We start from the raw sequence: 23,262 nt of genomic DNA, 5'->3' as shown, positions 1-23,262 counted from the left end.
AATAGTATCTAATGGTATAAGGTAAGTAACTGGGATTAGACATGAGAAAACTTGCCGGGCGCGGTGACTCGCGCCTGTAATCCCAGCACTTTGGGAGGCCGAGGCGGGCGGATCACCTGAGGTTGGGAGTTCAAGACCAGCCTGACCAACATGGAGAAACTCCGCCTCTACTAAAAATACAAAATTAGTCGGGGGTAGTGGCACATGCCTGTAATCCCAGCTACTCAGGAGGCTGAGGCAGGAGAATCGCTTGAACCCAGGAGGCGGAGGTTGCGGTGAGCCGAGATCACACCATTGCACTCCAGCCTGGGCGATAACAGCGAAACTCCGTCTCAAAAAAAAAAAAAAAGAAAGAAATGAGAAAACTTGGGTCCTGGTGTTGAGAAGCTGTACTATCCCTTTTCTTCATGTCTGTACCTAAGCAGCTGAATGTTGGAGAAAAACCAACACACTAGGCCAACTGGTTTACCTTTAACGCCACCAAGGAAATCCTGTTAAAGACTTGCCTTCCCTCTCCCCTGCACTTGCATCTGTCTTCACCTTTGTTGCCCCTATCATGAATGGAAGCATCCCTGTTCCTCTCCAAGGTCAACCCTCCGTTTCCTTCTATCTTCTCATGGATTTGACTCCTATATGGGTCAAGCAAGCCTTCTCTCTCGTGGATCACCCATCTTTCTTCCCCACTATATCCCTCCCAATGGCACATAAACATGCTCTGGGAACCCTACCATCTTTTATTTATTATTATTTTTTGAGATGGAGTCCCGCTTTGTTGCCCAGGCTGGAGTGCTGTGGCCCAATCTTGGCTCTCTGCAACCTCTGCCTCCCGGTTCAAGCAATTCTCCTGCCTCAGCCTCCCCAGTAGCTGGGATTACAGGTGCGCACCACCACGCCCAGCTAATTTTTGTATTTTTAGTAGAGACGGGGTTTCACCATATTGGCCAGGCTGGTCTCGAACTCCTGACCTCAGGTGATCCACCTGCCTCAGCCTCCCAAAGTGCTAGGATAACAGGCGTGAGCCACTGCGCCCAGCCCCTACTATCTTTTAAAACATCTCATCTTTCTATATCTATTCCCAAACTTATCTAGTCCCTTCACAGCAAAACCTCTCTCAAATTGCATACATGTGCTGTCTCCATTTCCTCACTTTCCTGGTCACTTTTCAACCCATTCCGGTCAAGTCCACCTCCCTGATATACCCACGTGAATCAAGCCAAGGCCATTAGTGACATTCTCCAGTGACTTGCAAGGTGACCCAATCCAATAGCCACATCTCTGGCCCAAGTTTATCACACCGCTCAGCTGATGCCTCCTACCTGAAACCTTCTCTGCCCAGGGATTCCACAACTCAGCGCTAGATTTCATGACTTCCTAGATGCTCCCTTTTAGACTCCTTCTCCATTACTCTCCCAATATTGGAGTGCCCCAGGATTTGGCCATGGAATTTCTCTTCACTCTTTCCTCCAAGCCAAGCCAGGGGTCATAAACTGACAGCTCATCTGTGTGGTTTAATCAACTCACGAAGTTTAAAAACATCTGATTCAGTTGCTAACATCTAAAAACTCTGGAAATTTGACATCTTAAAAATACAGATTTTTTATTCCTTTAAGGGGAAAAAAAAAAAAAAGAGTATGTTACTGGGCCAGCATTCTCACAAGGGAACGGTCAGCTGGATGGAGCAGAAGCTGCTCCCTAGATGCTGGGTCCATTTGATATCTAAGGGAAGAGTCATATTCCCTGTAAGTACCAAAAGGCTCTCCTCCCAGAGCCACCAGCACCTTGCAGTCAGTTCTTGGTCAACTTGACTGCAGGTTGGGAAGGGTCCGCAGGCGGCTCCTGGGGAGGGGTGGGACTGAAGGTCTCCGCCCACAGAGAACAGCTCTCCCGCAAAGACAAGAAATGCACGTTTCCACAGAATTACACAGCACTAAATACAGAAACTCCTTTCAGTAAAAAGCGACTGCTATGAACGTGTTAAAGCATCAAGTCTGGTCTTCCGCCGCCTCTCCGGGCTGAGGTGGCCTGGGGACACCAAGAGGACGCCCTCCCACTCTTCTCTCGCACCCGCTTTTAGGTGGCCCTCTTCTAGGGCGGAGACATCACCAAAAGCCGCTGAACAAGGACAGCCCTTCCAGTCGTCGCTCGCGGACACGGAGCTGGGAAGGCGCGGGAACCGACCGGGTCTTACTCGGTGGCGGGCAGCTGAGACGTTCGGAGGGCGGGTCGGGCCTGGCTGGGGCGGAGACTGGGCGGGGCCGGGCCCGGGAGCCTCCTCAGCCCCACTGGCTTGCCCCGCGCGCGCTTCCTCCAGCCACCCCCACTTCCCCAACCCTGTACGGGTTCAGGGGGCCAGAGACAGCAGCTAGGGAATAAGGTCAAGCGGACTGAATCCGGCACCGCCCAGGGGCGGCGGCCTCCGCCCAGGAAGCCCCACCCAGCGGGAGCCAGGACGCCGCGGCGCCGGCAGAGCCCACGCGCGACCCGGCGGGGGCGCGGGAGGGCGCGTGCGGCGTGACGACGCGACTCGCGGCGCGTCCCGTGACGCCATCGCGCCCGCTTTTGAAAGTTGGCGCCCGGGGCCGCCTCCCATGCTGCCCTGCGCCAACCCCTCCCCTCACCTTTCCTCCCCCGCCCTCTACTCGCAGCCCGGCCGGCCCCCCCACCCGTCCCTTCCCTTATCAGCACCCGCGGCCCCGGCAGCGCCGACGCAGGCGCACTGCACCGCGCCGCCGCCATTTTGTGTCTGAGCCTGTGGAGCGATTAAACCGTGCGCGGAGCTGCTTCTTTGGCGGCAGCGGCGGCGGCGGTAGCCGGTGCGGACGCGCGGAGCTCGCCGGGGACGCCAGGTGGCCGGAGCCGTGGAGCGGCGGCAGAGCGGGCGCCGCGGGGGGTGTGGCGCGGAGGTAAGGGGGCCCGGGGTGGAGGAGGTTTCGCGGGCCGCCTCTAGGTGTCACGATGGGGCCGCTCCGGTCGGCGCTGGCTGCAGCCCGGCGCCAGCGCCGCCGCCGGGGGGTGTTTGTCTCCCTCTACCGTCCCTGCTGCGGCGCGGCCGCCGCCATTGCCCGTCGCCGCCGTGGCCCGGCCGCCCCCCACCCCCACCCCCACGCCCGCCCGCTAGGCCTCCCTCCTGGCAGCGCGCTAGGCCTCGGGCGGCGGCAGAGGCAGAGGCCCGCGCGCCCGGCGACTCCATTTTCCTTCCTTTGTCTCTGCCCTCGAGGCCGGTTCCTGGCCAGCCGATCGCCCGGCCGCGGCCCGCCCTCTGTCCTGTGTCCTCCGCCCCTCCCGCGGCGGGTGACCCCAGCTGAGACGCTATCTCCGCGTCCCGGCTAAGGCGCCCGTCTAGCGTAAGGGTTCGGACCGACTGCCGCCGCGCGCTCAATCAGGTCCCGGTGCCGTATGGGTGTCGGGCCCTGGCCGTCGCGTCTCGGGCTGCCCCTCCTCCAGCCAGCCCCGTCCCCGGAACCTACCCTGCCGCCCTGCGTGCCTCCCCAGCTGCTTGGCTGCTCGGCGGTCGCTCCCAGTCCGCGCGTCGCCGCCGCTGGTCTCCGTCTCCGCCGAGTGGCGCAGGCGGCGCTGCAGCGGCTGCGAGCAGAGGGACCCCAGCGCTGCCGAGAGCTCCCTCTGCAAGACTGGCTGAGCTGCTCGCACCTCTACGCTGCCTGAGCGGGCGGGGGGACGCGCGCTCGCCGCTCCCGCTGCGCCCCCAAACTCTCGCCTGGGCTCCTGGCCGGACCCGACCGATGCGGGCCCCCCCACGGTGGGCGGAAAAGATGCGAGTTCTGCACCAAGTAGTTTTTATCCAGCCGGGTTCAGACTCCCCAGCCAGTGATAGCAGCCTGACTTTGTGCGCTCAGAGATCTCAAAGGGACTGAAACTTAAATTTCGTTCTGATCTCAAGTGACATGACAAATTTCTAAATTTGGGAGTATGGGCTGAGTCCCTTGAGTTTCCCTCCCGCTTTAAAATGTCCTCACACTAACTTAGTACCTGATGCTCTAGGGCTAGGTGAAGGCGGTTCTGCCCCAGGATTGTGCAACTCGATCTAGAGCGCCAGTAGGGCAGAATGAGTTTATTCTTGACTCCACTGGTAATTTGCCCATACGATGAAATATGAGGGTTGACGTTGTAATTGAATCCTGGGTCACTTGCTGCAGATGGTTTATAAATATCTACGCCTAATGTAACTACTGTTTAGTAGGAGACTTCCTGTAGCCCAGAGTTCAGCGTTAAGTAAACATTCGCATACGTAGTCTTCATACTTGGAGTTTCGATCAACTAAGAAAGTTAAAAACCAAGTCCTCATAGGTGGGAAAGGAAGTTAAACAGGGCATATATTTAAATTTATTCGGTCCTTAAGTTTTCTTTCTTCACTAAAAAGCTTCCCGTTGAATTGCGGGAGTCTTTTGCTTTTCCGTAAATATTCTAGTGCCTTAATATAGTTCAGTGCAGCAGTTGATGTATCAGTTCGGGTTGTTTTGGAGAGAAGAAAGTCTGGATTAACATGTTTTTAGGAAGGAAGCTATGTTAAGTTTATGAAGAAATTAAACAGCCTGGTCCTAACCAAAGTTGTCCAGTCCACTGTATGTAATCTCAATCTGTAGCTCCTCACTGCAGTCCTCTTCGTAGGCACGCTATGTCTCCTTTTGGAACTCTGCAAAATGTTCCTGCCACCCCTCTTCCTCAATAAAATTGCATAGAGTAACTAAATGCAGTTGATTGATAGTTAGACTTGGGAATAGAATCACCTTTAATTATCTAATATGTTAGTCCAATTGTGTAATTTATTGCATTCTTTTGTGACTTTGTTTTCCTTTTGAAATTGTGGTTAAGTAGCATGTTTTATTTATTTAAATAAGCTCAACATTGAGTTAAAAATTAAAATACAGCAGGTGTGTAATCGAGCCAGGAGTAAAGCTTGTTTTCCCGGGTTAGTACTGTGCTCCGTAGACCATATTTTGCTTCTTGGTTTGGTTGTTTCATATGCAGTCATCGGCTTCTTGGGTTTATACATCATTTATGTTGTTTTAGTGGAATAGACCTTTTCCACACAGTTGCTATCCTTTGAAATTCCCATATGCCAGGAATCTTACTTTGTTTTGTTTTTATTAGAAAACTAAATCTACAGAGAGAATAAATTGAGGATGAATTAATATGTTAGGGTAACCCAGACTTCTTTTTTTTTTTTTTTTTTGAGACGGAATCTCGTTCTGTCCCCTAGGCTGGAGTGGCAGTGGTGCGATCTCGGCTCACTGCAACCTCTGCCTCCTGGGTTCAAGCCATTCTCCTGTCTCTGCCTCCCAAGTAGCAGGAATTACAGGCCCGCGCCACCACGCCCGGCTAATTTTTGTGTTTTTAGTAGAGACGGGTTTTCACGATGTTGGCCAGGCTGGTCTCGAACTCCTGACCTCAGGTGATCCACCCGCCTCAGCCTCCCAGAGTGTTGGGATTACAGGCGTGAGCCATCTCTCCAGGCCAGGATCTGTTATTTAAATTAGTGATAGGAGGAGGATTAAAACAGGAATGTTTGCCTACATAAGAAAATACTGCCTATTTAAGAGTAGTTGTGGCTGGGTGTGGTGGCTCACTCCTGTAATCCCAGCACGTTGGGTGGCCGAGGCGGGTGAATCACGAGGTCAGGAGATCGAGAGCATCCTGACTAACACGGTGAAACCCTGTCTCTACTAAAAATACAACAAATTAGCCGGACATGGTGGCATGCACCGTAGTCCTGGCTACTAGGAAGGCTGAGACAGGAGAATCGCTCAAACCTAGGAGGCGGAGGTTGCAGTGAGCCGAGATTGTGCCACTGCACTCCAGCTTGGGCAACAGAGCGAGACTCCATCTCAAAAAAAAAAAAAAAACAGAGTAGTTGTAAAGGTTAACTTTATCGGGATCCATTCAACCTATGTAAGAATTTAGGAGGTGAAGTTGTCCTTAAGATGCATTCAAATTCTAAGAGCTTTAGGATTTTATTTTAAAGTACACACGCAAATGAAGGCACTCACCTGGGACTTCTGAATGGCTTGGGGAGTTCCTTGGTGGAAGCCACTTGTGGCTGACTTAAGGCCCTGGGGAGGAATCTTGGGCACAGCCTTGCAGGCTGGTGCCTCCTGGCCAAAAGTCACCTCTAGAGACTGCTTTTTTTGCTTCAGGGATGCTGCTGCTGTCACAGCCACTCCACATCATCTACGTTATAGACTCCACCTAATTTTTTTAAACTAGACCATCTGTCTGCCTAATTTACCTGTCTTGGCTCCAGATGACTTGACTGTTTTGCCAAAAATTAGGCCCCTCTTCAAACAACTCAGATGCATTATGATTTAAAAAGAACAATAATGGCAAATAATGTATAACTTTGAAGACCATGGTTCTCAATTGATGTGATTTGTAGGTGGGACATGGTGGCTCACACCTGTAATCCCAGCACTTTGGGAGGCCAAGGCAGGCGGATCACCTGAGGTCAGGAATTTGAGACCAGCCTGGCCAACATGGTGAGACCCCATCTTTACCAAAAACACAAAAATTAGCTGGGCGGGGTGGCATGTGTCTGTTTCTGTAATCCCAGCTACTCAGGAGGCTGAGGCAGGAGAATCACTTGAACCCAGGAGGCGGAGGTTGCAGTGAGTCAAGGTCGTGCCATTGAACTCCAGCCTGGGTGACAGAGTGAGACTGTCTCAAAAATAAAAAATAAAAATAAAAATAAAAGATTTGTCTTACCACATTTGTTTTGTTGTTCTTGTGGGGCGTTTGTTTGTTTTTGAGACGGAGTCTCGCTCTGTCTCCCAGGCTGGAGTGCAGGGGCGCGATCTCGGCTCACTGCAAGCTCCACCTCCCGGGTTCACGCCATTCTCCTGCCTCAGCCTCCCGAGTCGCTGGGAGGACTACAGGCGCCCGCCACCACGCCTGGCTAATTTTTTGTATTTTTAGTAGAGACGGGGTTTCACCGTGTTAGCCAGGATGGTTTTGATCTCCTGATCTCGTGGTCTGCCCACCTTGGCCTCTCAAAGTGCTGGGATTACAGGCATGAGCCACCACGCCCGGCCTGTGGGGTTTGTTTAAGACAGGGTCTTCCTCTTTTACCCAGGCTGGAGTGCAGTGGTGTGATCACAGCTCACTGCAGCCTCCACCTCCCTGGCTCAATTGATCCTGCCACCTCAGCCTCCTGGGTAGCTGGGACTAATTTTTTCTAGAGATGGGGTTTTGTCATGTTGCTTAGGCTGGTCTCAAACTCGTGGGCTCAAGCAGTCTGTCTGTCTTGGCCTCCCAAAGTGCTGGGATTAGGTGTGAGCCACCGTGTCCAGCCCATTCTTTTTTAAACACCTGTAAACTTTCTGTAGTCTGTCTTCGTATCTTCCCTGCTAGTATCTGTGCATTTTCTCAGTGATTTAATATTTGAATGCAAAGTTGTGGCATTGCATATAGACTGCCAAAATACAGTCCAAAGGTGAGGGTTAGGATGATATTCTTTCACACTTGATCCTTGTTTTTGGTCACTCTTGGAATTTTCAGGGGTAGAAAATTTCATTCCCTTTGAGGTATGCTAGTAATAATAATGGACTCCAGTACAGAAGTGTTGCTTGGACTAAATACGCTAATCACCTGTTTGTGTTACTAAAAATTGCCTCTCAACAGAGGAGACTTTAGCTTCATCTAAGAAAGTATTATATCAGTGAGTTTTGTGGAGTTTAGCTAATTGTGAGATGGGTTTCCTCTTAGAAGATGTACCTCATATGCCAAATTGCTTGGAAACTTTTTTTTTTAATACATTTTGATTGAGGCAGTGGCATGATCATAGCTGTTGCCCAGGTTGGAGTGCAGTGGCATGTTCATAGCTCACTGAGCCTTGAACTCCTGGGCTCAAGCAGTCTTCCTGCTGCAGCCTCCCAAGTAGCTGGTACTATAGGAGTGTGCCACCATGCCCAGCTGATTCTTTTTATTTTTTTGTAGACAGGATCCTACTATGTTGCTCAGGCTGGTCTTGAACTCCTGGGCTCAAGCAAGTCTCCCACCTCGGCCTCCCAAAGTGTTGACATTACAGGTGTGAGCCACCATACTCAGCTTGCTTTTTTTTTTTTTTTTTTTTTTTGAGACAGGTTGTCACTCTGTTGCCCACACTGCAGTGCAGTGGTGTGATCATGGCTCACTGCAGCCTTGTCCCCAGCCTGCCCCAAGTGATCCTCCCACCTCAGCCTTCCAAGTAGCTGGGACCACAGGCACACAACACCCATCCTGGCATGTATATATATGTGTGTGTATATATATATATATATATATATATATATATATATATTTTTTTTTTTTTTTTTTTTAAGATGGAGTTCGCTCTGTTTCCCAGGCTGGAGTGCAGTGGCATGTTCTGGGCTCACTGCAACCTCGGCCTCCCAGGTTCAAGTGATTCTCCTGCTTCAGCCTCGCAAGTAGCTGGGATTACAGGTGCCTGCCTCCGTGCCTGGCTAATTTTTGTATTTTTAGTAGAGACGGGGTTTTGCCATGTTGGCCAGGCTGGTCTGGAACTCCTGACCTCAGGTTATCCACCCACCTCGACCTCCCAAAGTGCTGGGGCTACAGATGTGAGCCACCATGCCTGGCCTTTTATTTTTTTATTTTTTATTTTTGGTTCTTCTTCCCTGAGACGAAGTCTTGCTCTGTCACCCAGGCTGGAGTGCAGTGGCGTGATGGTGGCCCACTGCAACCTCCATCTCCCGGGTTCAACCAGTTCTCCTGCCTCAGCCTCCTGAGAAGCTGGGATTACAGGTGCATGCCACCATGCCCAGCTAGTTTTTGTATTCTTAGTAGAGACCGGGTTTCACCACGTTGGCCACGGTGGTCTTGAACTCCTAACCTCATGATCCACCTGCCTCGGCCTCCTAAAGTGCTGGGATTACAGGCGTGAGCCACTGTGCCTGGTCTGCCTGGCTAATTTTTATATATTTTGTAGAGACGGGGTTTTGCCGTGTTGCCCTGACTGGCTTTGAACTCCTAGGCTCGAGCTGTCCTCTACTTTGGCCTCTCAAAGTGCTGGGATTGCTGGTGTGAGCCATCATACCTGGCCATATTATTTGGAAACTCTTTTTTTTTTTTTCGAGACTGAGTCTTGCTCTGTTGCCCAGGCTAGAGTGTAGTGGTGCGATCTTGGCTCACTGAAACCTCTGCTTCCTGGGTTCAAGCGATTCTCCTGCCTCAGCCTCCTGAATAGCTGGGATAACAGGCGCACACCACTACGCCTGGTTGATTTTTGTATTTTTTTAGTAGAGACAGGATTCCACTATGTTGGTCAGGCTGGTCTTGAACTCCTGACCTCGTGATCCGCCTGCCTTGGCTTCCCAAAGTGCTGGGATTACAGGCATGAGCCACTGTGCCCGGCCTATTTGGAAATACTTAATTCAAATTTAGCTCTTTATTACACTTGGGATTTTATTTTATTCTTTTTTTGAGACAGTGTCTCACTCTGTCGCTAGGCTGGAGTGCACTGGCACGATCTTGGCTCATTGCAGCTCCGCCTCCTGGGTTCAGACGATTCTCCTGCCACAGCCTCCTGAGTAGCTTGCGCCACCATGCCCAGCTAATTTTTGTATTTTTAGTAGAGACAGGGTTTCACTATGTTGGCCAGGATGGTCTCAATCTCTTGACCTCGTGATCCACCTACCTTGGCCTCCCAAAGTGCTGGGATTACAGGTGTGAACCATTGTGCCTGGCCTGGGATTTTCTTTCTTTTTTTTTTTTTTTTTTTTTGTAGGTGTAGGTTCCACTCTACCTTTGCTTGAAGCTTGACAGTTCATTTTGTAATTTAGGGTGAAAAGATGCCATCTAACAAAGTATTCCGTTATTCAACTAAAAAAACTATTTCATTGCTATGCTTCTAGGATTTTCAAAGGTCAGTAAAAGCTCCTCCTGCCAGTTATTTTTTTTTTTTTTTTTTTGAGACGGAGTCTTGCTCTTTCACCCAGGCTGGAGTGCAGTGGCACAATCTCGGCTCATTCCAACCTCCGGCTCCTGGGTTCAAGCAATTCTCCTGCCTCAGCCTCCTGAGTAGCTGGGATTACAGGCGTGTGCCACCATGCCTGGCGAATTTTTATATTTTTATTAGAGATGGGGTTTCATCATGTTGGTCAGGCTGTTCTCAAACTCCTGACCTCAGATGATCCACCCGCCTTGGCTTCCGCAGTTATCTTACTAAACTGGCAAGCATAGCCTTTACTTATGGCATGAACAAACTTAATCAGTAAGACCACTACTTGCTGAAGATACGGAAATAAACTGTTAGAGGGCCATTATTGCAGCCACAAGAATTAATTTTTTTTTTTTTTTTTTTTTGAGATGGAGTCTTGCTCTGTTGCCTAGGCTGGAGTGCAGTGGCAGGATCTCGGCTCACTGCGAGCTCTGCCTCCCAGTTTCATGCCGTTGTCCTGCCTCAGCCTCCTGAGTAGCTGGGACTACAGGCACCCGCCACCACACACGGCTAATTTTTTTTTGTGTGTGTGTATTTTTAGTAGAGACGGGGTTTCACGTGTTAGCCAGGATGGTCTTGATCTCCTGACCTCATGATCCGTCCGCCTCGGCCTCGCAAAGTGCTGGGATTACAGGCGTAAGCCACTGCGTCCAGCCAAGAATTAATTTTTTGGTAGTTTGAGTATGTGTGCCATTATTTGGTTGCAATATTGCAGTGGAGTTTTTTTTTGTTTGTTTGTTTTTTGAGACGGAGTCTCACTCTGTCACCTAGGCTGGAGTGCAGTGGCACGATCTCGGCTCACTGCAAGCTCCGCCTCCTGGGTTCACACCATTCTCAGCCTCCCAAGTAGCTGGGACTACAGGCGCCCGCCACCACGCCTGGCTAATCTTTTGTATTTTTAGTAGAGACGGGGTTTCACTGTGTTAGCCAGGATGGTCTCGATCTCCTGACCTCGTGATCTGCCCGCCTTGGCCTCCCAAAGTGCTGGGATTACAGGCGTGAGCCACTGCTCCTGGCCTTTTTTTTTTTTTTTTTGAGACAAGATCTCTCACTCTGTGAAGCAGACTGGAATGCAGTGGCACAATCTCAGCTCAGTACAGCCTCAAACTCCTGAGTGAGTCTCCCACCCTGGCTTCCCAAAGCGTTAGGATTACTGGTATGAGCCTGGAGTCCTATTTTGCTACTTTACAAATCTTTAGTCCTTTATATATTTAGCAAATGTGTGAAAAAATAACTGAATGTTTTGTTATTGGCTTGATGGTGGACATTTATGGAATGGCTCAGTTAGTGACATGACATTAACAGGTGTTTTGTTTCTTTCCCAATTTTTTCTGTCTTCAGTTTCCCTCATGCTGTTTTTTATACTGTATGTGTATTTGTATAAATTTAGTGTTTCATAAAATGTTTTATGCTTTTCTTTTAGAATGATTACGGACCTGAAGCCAAAGAACAAGATGCGCTAGTGGACAGATTGCTGACCAGGGGCTTGAGAGCTGGGTTCTGTTTTCCCTCCTCAAACTGACTTTGCAGCCACGGAGAGGTAAGTGCTATTTCCATTTTTTCTATCTTAAAAATGGTAGTAATATAACCCTCCTGGAGTTGGAGGATTTGTTGGCTAATTCTTGGATATAGAGGATGCAGGATATCAGGTGATTGAGAGCATACAGGCTTCATAATCAGAGTCCCGGGTTTGAAATTCTTTACAACAATGTACTAGCTGGGTAATATGGGGCAAGTTACTTTAACCTGTCTACTCCTGTAGTCCTCACTTGTGAGAGAATAACACCACCAATCTCAGAGACTATTCTCAGAGTTAATGAGAATGTGTTTTGTAAAGTGTTAAGTACTATTCTGAACATGTACATTGAAAGATCCCAGGAAATTGTGGCTGATTTTCTGTAGAAACTCTTGCAATGTGTATTTTGACTATTGGCAAATGAACTGAAAAGAAAGTCCATGACCTGTGGCTACTTGTAATTTTGATGAGAAACAGATGGAAACTTGTTCTTGGGGAACCTGGTGTCCTGGATAAAAATTGTCTTAATTTGAGTTAGCCTAGCTCATTGCCCATTTTGTGTCAGAGTGTGACAGTAATTATCATTTTAATTTAGCCTATAATTTTTACTATAAAATATAATGGACATTATATGGAACTTGGAATAGGCCTTTTATAAATATTGGAATCTACTATGCTTTGGGATCTCATAAACAACAAAGTGGGATTCTGGTTGTAAAAATTATCTCTTCTCACAGTACCAGAAAGCACATTTTTTTCAGACCCTAGAAAAATGTGAAAATAATTTAATTGTACATGTGTAATGGCAAAAAGGAATGTAGAAGTGGAAATTACAAATGTCAGGATTAGATAAGCTTATATGAATGAATCATCTAAACGACTACTAAGATTTTTCTTACAGGCTCTGCCTGGAGCAAATAAAGAGAAGGGAATAGGAATGAAAGTTCTGTTATTCTTCAAACCTTTATTTTCCAAATGGGCAACTTGTTATCCTGCTAGATGGGAAGGAGAAGGTCTGTGGTAGTATTCTGTCGCTCCAGAAATAACTTATGCCCTGCAGGTTCTTTTAGGAGTGTTGACACAGAGTGCATACCAATAAGTTGCTGATTTAAAAGAATGCTGATTTAAAAACTATTGAGAAATCTAACCTTTAAGAGTTTGGGGAATGGGTTTATAGGAACACGTTAATCACTTTCGAGTGTTATGACCAGCTTAATTGCGTAGATCCCTGTTTCTCAAACTGGGATATGAATACCCTTAGGGAATCAGGTGGTATGATTTCGGGGTACTTGGAGTCTCAAGAAAGATAAACATGACCCATCTTCCTAGAACTTCAGTTTTACTCATTGAAGAGGTGGTGAGTTAAGTAATTTAACTGGTAAGTGATTAAATATTAAATATTGGCTGGGCACGGTAGCTCACACCCAGTACGTTGGGAGGCCAGGCCCTCCAAAATCCCAGTAATCCTAGTACTTTGGGAGGCCAAGGCAGGTAGATCACTTGAGGTCAAGAGTTCCAGACTAGCCTGGCCAACATGGTAAAACCCCATCTCTACTAAAAATATAAAAACTAGCTGAGTGTGGTAGCGGGTGCCTGTAATCCCAGCTACTCGGGAGGCTGAGGCAGGAGAATCGCTTAAACTTGGGAGGCGGAGGTTGCAGTGAGCCAGGATTGTGTCACTGCACTCCACCCTGGGCGACAGAGTGACTCAGTCTGCCCCACCCCCCCAAAAAAAGAAACAAAAGGCTAGGCGCGGTGGCTCATGCCTGTAATCCCAGAACTTTGGGAGGCTGAGGTGGGCGGATCACGAGGTGAGGAGATCGAGACCAGCCTGGCCAACATGGTAAAACCCCGTCTCTACTAAAAATACAAAAAATTAGCTGGGCGTAGTGGCGGGAACCTGTAATGCCAGTTTCTTGGGAGGCTGAGGCAGGAGAATTGTTTGAACCTGGGAGGTGGAGGTTGCAATGAGCCGAGATCACTGCACTCCAGCCCAGGCAACAGAGTGAGACTGTCTCAAAAAAATAAATAAATAAAATAACCAAAAAGACAATTAGCTGGGTGTGGTGGTGCATGCCTGTAATCCCAACTACTTGGGAGGCTGAGGCAGGAGAATCACCTGAACCAGGAGGCAGGCAGAGGTTGCAGTGAGCCAAGATCACGCCACTGCACTCCAGCCTGGGTGACAGAGCAAGACCCTGTGTCAAAAAAATAAATAAATAAATATTAAATATTGTTATATTAAAACAAATAGACATTTTTGGAGCAGAATGAAAACCGTACGATTAAGATAACACAGGTCTTCAACAAAATAAGCATGAGTGTCTGAGGGTGGGAAGTTCTCTTTGTATAGATTCTATAGTCGATACGTTTGAGAAGCAATACATTTGAGCTATAGAACAGCTCTGCTATCCTGCTCCTTACTTTGTCCTTGTAGTGTTTGTGTAGGGAAATACTCTCAAGCCCAGGTTTTTCCTTTGCTTTCACACAACAACCACCATCAACACAAAAGAAGACTTACGTGGCTTGGCCCGGTGGCTCATGCCTGTAATCCTAGCACTTTGGGAGGCCGAGGTGGGCAGATCGCAAGTCCAAGAGATCGAGACCATCCTGACCAACATGGTGAAATCCCGTCTCTACCAAAAATACAAAAATTAGGCGGGCGTTGTGGTGCACGCCCTGTAGTCTCAGCTACTTGGGAGGCTGAGGCAGGAGAATCGCTTGAACCCAGGAGACAGAAGTTGCAGTGAGCCGAGATCATGTCACTGTACTCTGGCGTGGCGACAAGGCGAGACTCCATCTCAAAAAAAAAAAAAAAAAAAAAAAAAAAGACTTACGTGACCGAAGATGGGGTGGAGGGATTTTCCTCACACACCAAACAGTGGATACCAACTAGATGTCCTTCAATTCAATTCCAACATCATCTACCCAAGATGATGTCAGATCCCACACGTTTAGGGTTCAGTCCCATAAAACCACCCGTCCTTCCTACCAGTCACAAGCCCATTCCTTCAGAGCTTCTGACCAACTGGCTTCAAGTTGAGTTTCCCACGACCTCTTTCTTGGGTTCCATTAGTTTGCTAAAGCAGTTCACAGACCTCAAGGAAACACTTCTTTAGATTTGCCAGTTTGTTAAGAAGACTACTTTATTTATTTATTTTTGAGACAGTCTTCACTGTGTCGCCCAGGCTGGAGTGCAGTGGCGTGATCTTGGCTCACTGCAACTTCCCCCTCCCAGGTTCAAGCAATTCTCCTGCCTCAGTCTCCCGAGTAGCTGGGGTTACAGGCGTCCATCCCCACGCCTGGATAATTTTGGTATTTTTAGTAGAGATGGGGTTTTGCCATGTTGGCCAGGCTGGTCTCAAACTCCTGACCTCAGGTGATCCACCCAATTCGGCCTCCCAAAGTGCTGGGATTACAAGCATGAACCACCACGCCCAGCCAAAAGCATCTATTCTTTTTGTTTTGTTTTGTTTTGTTTTGTTTTTGAGACAGAGTCTCGCTCTGTTGCTAGGCTGGAGTGCAGTGGTGCAATCTTGGCTCACTGCAAGCTCCGCCTCCCAGGTTCACACCATTCTCCTAAGTAGCTGAGACTACATGCACCCACCACCACTCCCGGCTAATTTTTGTATTTTTAGCAGAGACAGAGTTTCACCTTGTTAGCCAGGATGGTCTTGATCTCCTGATCTCGTGATCTGCCTGCCTCAGCCTCCCAAAGTGCTGGGATTACAGGCGTGAGCCACTGCGCCCAGCCAAAAGCAGCTATTCTTAACTGTGTGTTTTACAATTACTAAGTATTGTTGTTAACATATTGCTCTTAACGTAAGTGGCATTTAAGAATTACATTTTCTCCATATGTCCTTGTGGATAAAGGAAAAAAAAAATTACATTTTCTTTAGTCACATGTCATGTCGCATGCCTGTAGTCCTAGCTATTCAGGAGGCTGAGGCAGGAGGATCGTCTTGAGCTGAGGAGGTTGAGGTTGCAGTGAGCCATGGTCCCGCCACTGCATTTCAGCCTGGGGGACAGAGTAAGACCCTGTCTCAATAAACAAATAAGTAAGTAAGAATTAAGTTTTCTGAGGCTGGGCATGGTGGCTCATGCCTATAATCCCAGCACTTTGGGAAGATAAATTTGATTTTAATCCCATTAGGACACCAAGTCCTGGCCATGCAGCTTAATAGCTATATGGCCTTGCGCAGTTCTATTAGAGGTGACTTCCTTGGGCTTCCCTTTCCTCTTTTTTTTTTTTTTTTTTTTTTTTTTTTTTTGAGAGGTGGAGTCTCGTTCTGTCGCCAGGCTGGAGTGCAGTGGTGCGATCTCAGCTCACTGCAGCCTCTGCTTCCTGGGTTCAACTGATTCTCCTGCCTCAGCCTCCTGAGTAGCTGGGACTACAGGCGTGCGCCGCCATGCCCAGATGATTTTTGTATTTTTGGTAGAGACGGGGTTTCACCATATTGGCTGGGCTGGTCTCAAACTCCTGACCTCAGGTGATCCACCAACCTCGGCCTCCCAAAGTGCTGGGATTACAAGCGTGAGCCACTGCGCGGGGCCAAGTTGGTTATTGTATATATTTTGCATTAAACTGAACTTCGATGACCACCAGATAATACAAATGTTAATGAACTAAACGGAAATATTGTGCCATAGGAAAATGGGTTAGATTTATCAGAAAATCTGTTGAGCAGTAGAGAAATGGGTAAGAAAACAAGGTCACGTTGCACGTTGCAAGGGATGTAAAACCCTAACCCATTTAAAAAGATGAATGCCAGCCTGGGCAACTTAGTGAGACCTTGTCTGTAAAAAAAAAAAAAAAAAATATAGCCAGGTGTGGTGGTGCACACCTGTAGTCTCAGCTACTTGGGAGGCTGAGATGGGAGGATCACCTGAGCCCAGGAGGTTGGGGCTGCATGCAGTCTAGCCTGGGTGACAGAGTGAGACCCTGTCAAAAAAAAAAAAAAAATGGAAGACTGTTAACCAGCAAAATGCTTATGAGAGAGGTTTTTTAATAGCATAATACCAAAAAGTTAATTATTATGGAATAAAAGTAAAGAAAATCCCAAACTAAAACCTGGCATATAGCAGAAGCCCAATAAGTAATTATTTGTATGAATGAATGCCTAGGGAAAAAAGACTAAACAGACATGGAAATCATCAGTCAAAACTGTAGTGTGAGGGTAGTTTGGTTTGGGGGTCACTTTTTGTTGGTTTTGTATAGTTTGTGTAATTTTTTTAATGCAAATAAGTTTTTTTCTTTTCTTAGATCAAAGCAGAATTACCAAAATCTGGCTATAAAAATATTTAACAATAGGTGACCAGTTAAATTATGATACATCCCTATAATGGAATTTTTTTGTTGTTTTTTGTTTTTTTGAGACGGAGTCTTGCTCTGTCGCCCAGGCTGGAGTGCAGTGGCGCGATCTCTGCTCACTGCAAACTCCGCCTCCTGGGTTTGCGCCATTCTCCTGCCTCAGCCTCCCGAGTAGCTGGAACCGCTAATTTTTTGTGTTTTTAGTAGAGGCGGGGTTTCACCGTGTTAGCCAGGATGGTCTCGATCTCCTGACCTCATGATCCATCTGCCTCTGCCTCCCAAAGTGCTGGGATTACAGGCGTGAGCCACCGTGCCGGCCTTATGATAGAATGTTGTGTAGCCGTTATGTATAAAAAATATGTTGAAATGGCGAGATGCTTGTAACAAAGTACAGAGAAAGCAGATTATCAAACAATATGTATGGTATGATCTCACGTGAGAGTAAGTATGTGTATATATTGGGGAGGGGACTGTGAATTTGGATACAAGCCAGAATGTGTATATAAAACCTGTAGGTAGGTTTCTTTAAGCTTTCTCCTGTTGCCTGTATTGCATAATTTTTAAAGGAAAAGGGAATGCAGTACAGTAGGAAGTAGCACTGAAACTTTCTGATAAAGATAATGAAATGGGCCAGGCATGGTGGCTCACACCTATAATCCCAGCACTTTGGGAGGCCGAGGTGGGCAGATCACGAGGTCAGGAGATTGAGACCATCCTGGCTAACACAGTGAAACCCCGTCTCTACTAAAAATACAAAAATTAGCCAGGCTTGGTGGCAGGCGCCTGTAGTTCCAGCTACTGAGGAGGCTGAGGTGGGAGAATGGCATGAACCTGGGAGGCTCTGTCTCAAAAAAAAAAAAAAAAAAAAAAAAAAAAGAAACGATAAAAGGTGTTTTTGCCTAGTTTACTTGGCAGTAATGTCTAGACTTCTTTTTTTTTTTTTTTTTTTTTTTTTTTTTTGAGATGGAGTCTCGCTCTGTCGCCCAGGCTGGAGTGCAGTGGCGGCTATCTTGGCTCACTGCAAGCTCCGCCTCCCAGGTTCATGCCATTCCCTTGCCTCAGCCTCCTGAGTAGCTGGGACTACAGGCACCCACCACCACGCCCGGCTAATCTTTTTTTTGTATTTTTTTAGTAGAGACGGGATTTCACTGTGTTAGCCAGGATGGTCTCCTCATCTCCTGACCTTGTGATCCACCCACCTCAGCCTCCCAAAGTGCTGCAATTACAGGTGTGAACCACCGTGCCCAGTCAGTCTAGACTTCTTGAGTGGAATCAAGAGGGCCACTGGAACAGTTACAGAAGTGCAGCCAGGAGGACAGTAAGGCAGGAGGAAGCTCCTGCATCTGCCGAACTGTTAGAGGGGATTGAGGTTGCAGAGGCAGTTCTTGCAGTGATCCTCACTTAAATTTGGTCTTAAACTTTCTTTAAATATTACCCAAGTAATGTTTAGTTTCATTGTTTGGAAGAGTCTAATGATTGTAGAATTACATTAGAACCTAAAGAATCCCTTGTTTTCCCAGAGCTGAAGACTATTAATAGTCTGATGTGTTGACTTTGTGCGTTTATTAACAGGCATGTACATATAATACAACTTTTTAAACAAAATATAATTGTGTTATGCAAATTTTCTATAACCACATTTAGTGTAAGAATATGAGGGGAAAATACTTCAAACAGTACAAAATGTTAATAATGAAAAGTAATCCTCAGTCCCACCTCTTATCCCTCATTTTTCTTCCTCAGAGGCAGTAAATACCAATTTTTGATGTATCCCTCCAGAGAAAATTCTGTGTATATTCAAATGTGTGAGTTTATGTATCTTTTTTTTTTTTTTTTGAGACAGGGTTTTCACTCTGTCACCCAGGCTAGAGTGAGAGGCGTGATCTTGGCTCACTGCAACCTCCACCTCCTGAGTTGAAGTGATTCTTGTGCCTCAGCCTCCCAGGTAGCTGAGATGACAGACATGTGCGGCCATGCCCAGCAAATTTTTGTAGTTTTAGTAGAGATAGGATTTCAGCGTGTTGGCCAGGCTGGTCTCGAACTCTTGGCCTCAAGTGTTCCACCCACCTCGGCCTCCCAAATTGCTGGGATTACAAGCATGAGCCAATGTGCCTGGCCAAGTTTATGTATCTTTTTTAAAAAGCACAAATAGGCCGGGCGTGGTATCTCACGCCTGTAATCTCAGCACTTTGGGAGGCCGAGGCAGGCGGATCACCTGAGGTCAGGAATTCGAGACCAGCTTGGCCAACATGGTAAAACCCCGTCTCTACTAAAAATACAAAAATTAGCTGGGCGTGGTGGCAGGCACCTGTAATCTCAGCTACTCAGGAGGCTGAGGCAGTAGAATAGCTTAAACCCGGGAAGCGGAGGTTGCAGTGAGCCGAGATCGCACCATTGCACTCCAGCCTGGGGGACAAGAGCGAGACTCCGTCTCAAAAATAAATAAATAAAAATAAAAGGCCGGGCATGGTGGCTCACGCCTGTAATCCCAGCACTTTGGTAGACCAAGGTGCGTGGATCACCTGAGGTCAGGAGTTCAAGACCAGCCTGACCAACATGGTGAAACCCCGTCTCTACTAAAAATACAAAAATTAGCCAGGTGTAGTGGCACGTGCCTGTAATCTCAGCTACTGGGGAGGCTGAGGCAGGAGAATCGCTTGAACCTGGGAGGTGGAGGTTGCAGTGAGCCGAGATCGTGCCATTGCACTCCAGCCTAGGCAACAAGAGTGAAACTCTGTCTCAAAAATAAATAAATAAATAAATAAATAATAAAAATAAAAAATAAAGCGCAAATAGTAGCTTACTGTACACGTTCTAAACGTTTAAGATGTTTTCATTCTTTTTTTTTGAGACGGATTCTTGCTCTGTCACCTAGGCCGGAGTGCAGTGGCGTGATCTCGGCTCACTGCAACCCTTGCTTCCCAGGTTTAAGCGATTCTCTTGTCTCAGCCTCCTGAGTAGCTGGGATTATGGGCACATGCCACCATGCCCGGCTAATTTTTGTATTTTTAGTAGATATAGGGTTTCGTCATGTTGGCCGCGCTGGTCTTGAACTCCTGACCTCAGGTGATCCACCTGCCCCGGCCTCCCAACTGCCCAGGCCTCCCGAAGTGCTGGGATTACAGGTATGAGCCACCACACCCGGCCCGTTTTTAATCTTTTGCCATTAGAGAAAAATACCCTAGTAGTAAATAGCTTTCTTATATACACATCTTTAGGCTCGTGTACTAGTGTAAACATAGGGTAAGTTCAGAGAAATTGAATTGCTTGTATATTCCTAGAAGAGGGAATGGCATGTACAAAGGCCCAGAGGCAGGAAAAGAAAGACCTAGAATGTTCTGGCTGCTGAAAGAAGTTTGGTGTGATTAGAGGAGAGTGTATAAGGCTGGATGCAGATCTGCTGATAGGGCCCTGAAGCATGTGGTAGGCAATGTGAAAGAGTTTGGATTTTAAGAGTTTTCAGCATGGTGGTTTCAGAAGGGAAGTCTTCTTGCTGATAACGGATTTACATTTTAGAAATCCGTGGCCGCTGTGTGAAAAATGGTAGGTAACGGAGCAAGAGGGGAAGCAGGGAAACTGGTTAGAAGGCCACTGCATTGGTCCAAGCAAGATGTAATGCTGTCCTGAGTTAAGGTGGGATAACTGGGATTTCTGTTTGTCTAGTTTGTTAAATTATAATGATTATTTTAAATTAATTAAGTTAGAGACAGAGTCTCGCTCTGTTGCCCAGGCTAGAGTGCTGTGGTATGATCATAGTTCACTATAACCTTGAACTCCTGCCCTTAAGCCATCCTCTGGCCTGAAGCTCCTGGGTAGCTAGGAGTGTAGGTGCATATCACCAGGCCCAGCTAATTTTTTTTTGTAAAGATGGGGTCTTACTGTGTTGCCCAGGCAGCCTTGAACTCCTGGCCTCAAGCAATCCCTTCCTCCCAGGCCATCCAAGGTGTTGGGATTACAGGTGTGAGCTACCACGCCCGGCTTAGTTTTTTAATTATTTATTTATTTTATTTTTATTTATTTATTTATTATTTTTGAGACGAAGTCTCACTCTTGTCCCCCAGGCTGGAGTGCAATGGTGCAGTCTCAGCTCACTGCAGCCTCTGCCTCCCAGGTTCAAGTGATTTTCCTGCCTCAGCCTCCAGAGTAGCTGGGATTACAGGTGTGCACCACCACACTCGGCTAATTTTGTACTTTTAGTAGAAGCGCCTGCCACCACGCCTTGGCTAATTTTTTTTTTTTTTTTTTTTTTAGTAGAGACGGGGGTTCACCATGTTGGCCAGGCTGGTCTAGAACTCCTGACCTAAGGTGATCCACCCATGTCGGCCTCCCAAAGTGCTGGGATTACAGGTGTGAGCCACCGCACCAGGCCTTTTTTTTTTTTTTTTTTTTTTTTTTTTTTTTTTTTGAGATGGAGTCTCACTCTTGCCCACACTGGAGTGCAGTGGCGCTATCTTGGCTCACTGCAAGCTCCACCTCCCGGGTTCACGCCATTCTCCTGCCTCAGCCTCCCAAGTAGCTGGGACTACAGGCGCCCGCCACCGCACCCAGCTAATTTTTTGTATTTTTAGTAGAGACGGGGTTTCACCATGTTAGCCAGGATGGTCTCAATCTCCTGACCTCCTGATCCACCCACCTCGGCCTCCCAGAGTGCTGGGATTACAGGGGTGAGCCACCACACCCGGCCCGGCCTTACTTATTTTTAATTAGGTTGGAATCCTTTTCTGCATCCTCCTTTGTAACCTTGCTGCGTGTTATGAACATTTTTCCTGTTAGATATCTGGTTTTTTTTTTTTTTTTTTTTTTTGAGACAGTCTCACTCCGTCACCCGTGCTGGAGTGCAGTGGCATGATCTAGGCTCACTGCTACCTCTGCCACCTGGGGTCAAGTGATTCTTGTGCCTTAGCCTCCCAAGTAGCTGGGATTACAGACATGTTCCACTAGGCCTGGCTTATTTTATTTTTATTTTTATTTTATTTATTTTTTTGAGACAGAGTCTTCCTCTGTTGTCCAGTCTGGGGTGTGGTGGCACAATTTTGGCTCACAACCTCCGCCTCCCAGGTTCAAGTGATTCTCCTTCCTTAGCCTCCGGAGTAGCTGGGATTACAGGCGTGCACCACCACACCCGGCTAATTTTGTACTTTTAGTAGAGATGAGGTTTTACCACGTTGGCCAGGCTGGTCTAGAACTCCTGACCTCAGGTGATCCACCCACCTCGGCCTCCCAAAGTGTTGGGATTACAGGCATGATCCTAATTTTTGTATTTTTAGTGGAGACAGCGTTTTGTCAACGTTGACTGGGCTCATGTTGATCCACCTGCCTCAGCTTCCCAAAGTGCTGGGGTTACAGGTGTGAGCCACCTCACCCAGCCTCTGTTAGATATCTTTTGTTGGCTGGGTGCAATGGCTCATGCCTGTAATCCCAGCACTTTGGGAGGCTGAGGCGGGCGGATCACGAGGTCAGGAGATCGAGACCATCCTGGCTAATATGGTAAAACCCCGTCTCTACTAAAACAAAAAATTAGCTGGGTGTGGTGGTAGGCACCTGTAGTCCCAGCTACTGGGGAGGCTGATGCAGGAGAATGGCATGAACAGAGCTTGCAGTGAGCCGAGATCGCGCCACTGCACTCCACCCTGGGTGACAGAGCAAGACTCTGTCTCAAAAAAAAAAAAAAAAAAAAAACTTTTGTTACTTCAAATTAGTAGGAACTTTGTTGTTGGATGTTAAGTGACATGTGTGCGTGCTTTAGTTTTCTGAACTGTTCCTTTGGGCATAGCAGTCCTTGTTTGCCCTGACTTTTTGCCTCTACTATGTTGTTTCTACCTATTCCTCATTAATTGAATTATTTCTAAAATATGAGCATTGGCCAGGCATGGTGGCTCACTCCTGTAATCCCAACACTTTGTGAGGCTGAGGTGAACAGATCGCATGAGTTCAGGAGTTAAAGACCAGCTTGGGTGACATGATGAAACTCGGTCTCTACTAAAAATATAAAAATCAGCTGGATACGGTGGTGGGTGCCTGTAATCCCAGCTACTTGGGAGGCTCAGGCACAAGAATCGCTTGAACCTGGGAGGCAGAGGTTGCAGTGAGTCGAGATCGTGCCACTGTACTCCATCCTGGGCAACAGAGTGAGACTGTGTGTCAAAAAAATAAATGAAATATGAACATTGACTCTGAGAGCCAAGTTTATTGTAAATTTGAGTGCATAGATTTTGAGTTGTTTTTTTTTTAATCAAACCTGTTTTGGTCCTGTTCTTGTTTTCTAAGTGGTAGATATTTGCTGGTTTAATGACTTACACATAGGGTGACACAGAGGTCTGTCTTAGTTAACAGCTATGTAGATTATCCTATCACTTATATAGCTATAAATATTCTACACATTTTTCACACACTGAACTTAAATCTCCAATTTCTTTTTTTTCTTTTTTTTGAGACGGAGTTTTGCTCTGTTGCACAAGCTGGATGGAGTGCAGTGGTGCGATCTCA

At 47.3% G+C, this 23,262-nt stretch overlaps 1 protein-coding gene across 2 annotated transcripts in view; it reads left to right on the top strand.

The window, feature by feature from the left end:
- Positions 1 to 991: 991 nt before the first annotated feature.
- CTCF (CCCTC-binding factor) overlaps positions 992 to 23,262 on the top strand; it is a 78,193-nt gene continuing 55,922 nt past the window's right edge. The window contains exons 1-2 of one of the 2 annotated variants that reach the window (XM_030795319.1): positions 992 to 2,903; positions 11,373 to 11,489. The gene's annotated coding sequence lies outside the window, so the exon portion shown is untranslated. The remainder of the gene's footprint in view (positions 2,904 to 11,372; positions 11,490 to 23,262) is intronic. The other variant, XM_030795308.1, reaches the window with a different exon arrangement.

Source organism: Nomascus leucogenys, chromosome 2 (assembly GCF_006542625.1).
Source record: "Nomascus leucogenys isolate Asia chromosome 2, Asia_NLE_v1, whole genome shotgun sequence".
In the NCBI taxonomy this organism is placed as follows: Eukaryota; Metazoa; Chordata; class Mammalia; order Primates; family Hylobatidae; genus Nomascus; species Nomascus leucogenys.
The sequence above is the reverse complement of the archived record's forward strand: the minus strand, read 5'-3'. Positions and strand labels throughout refer to the sequence as shown.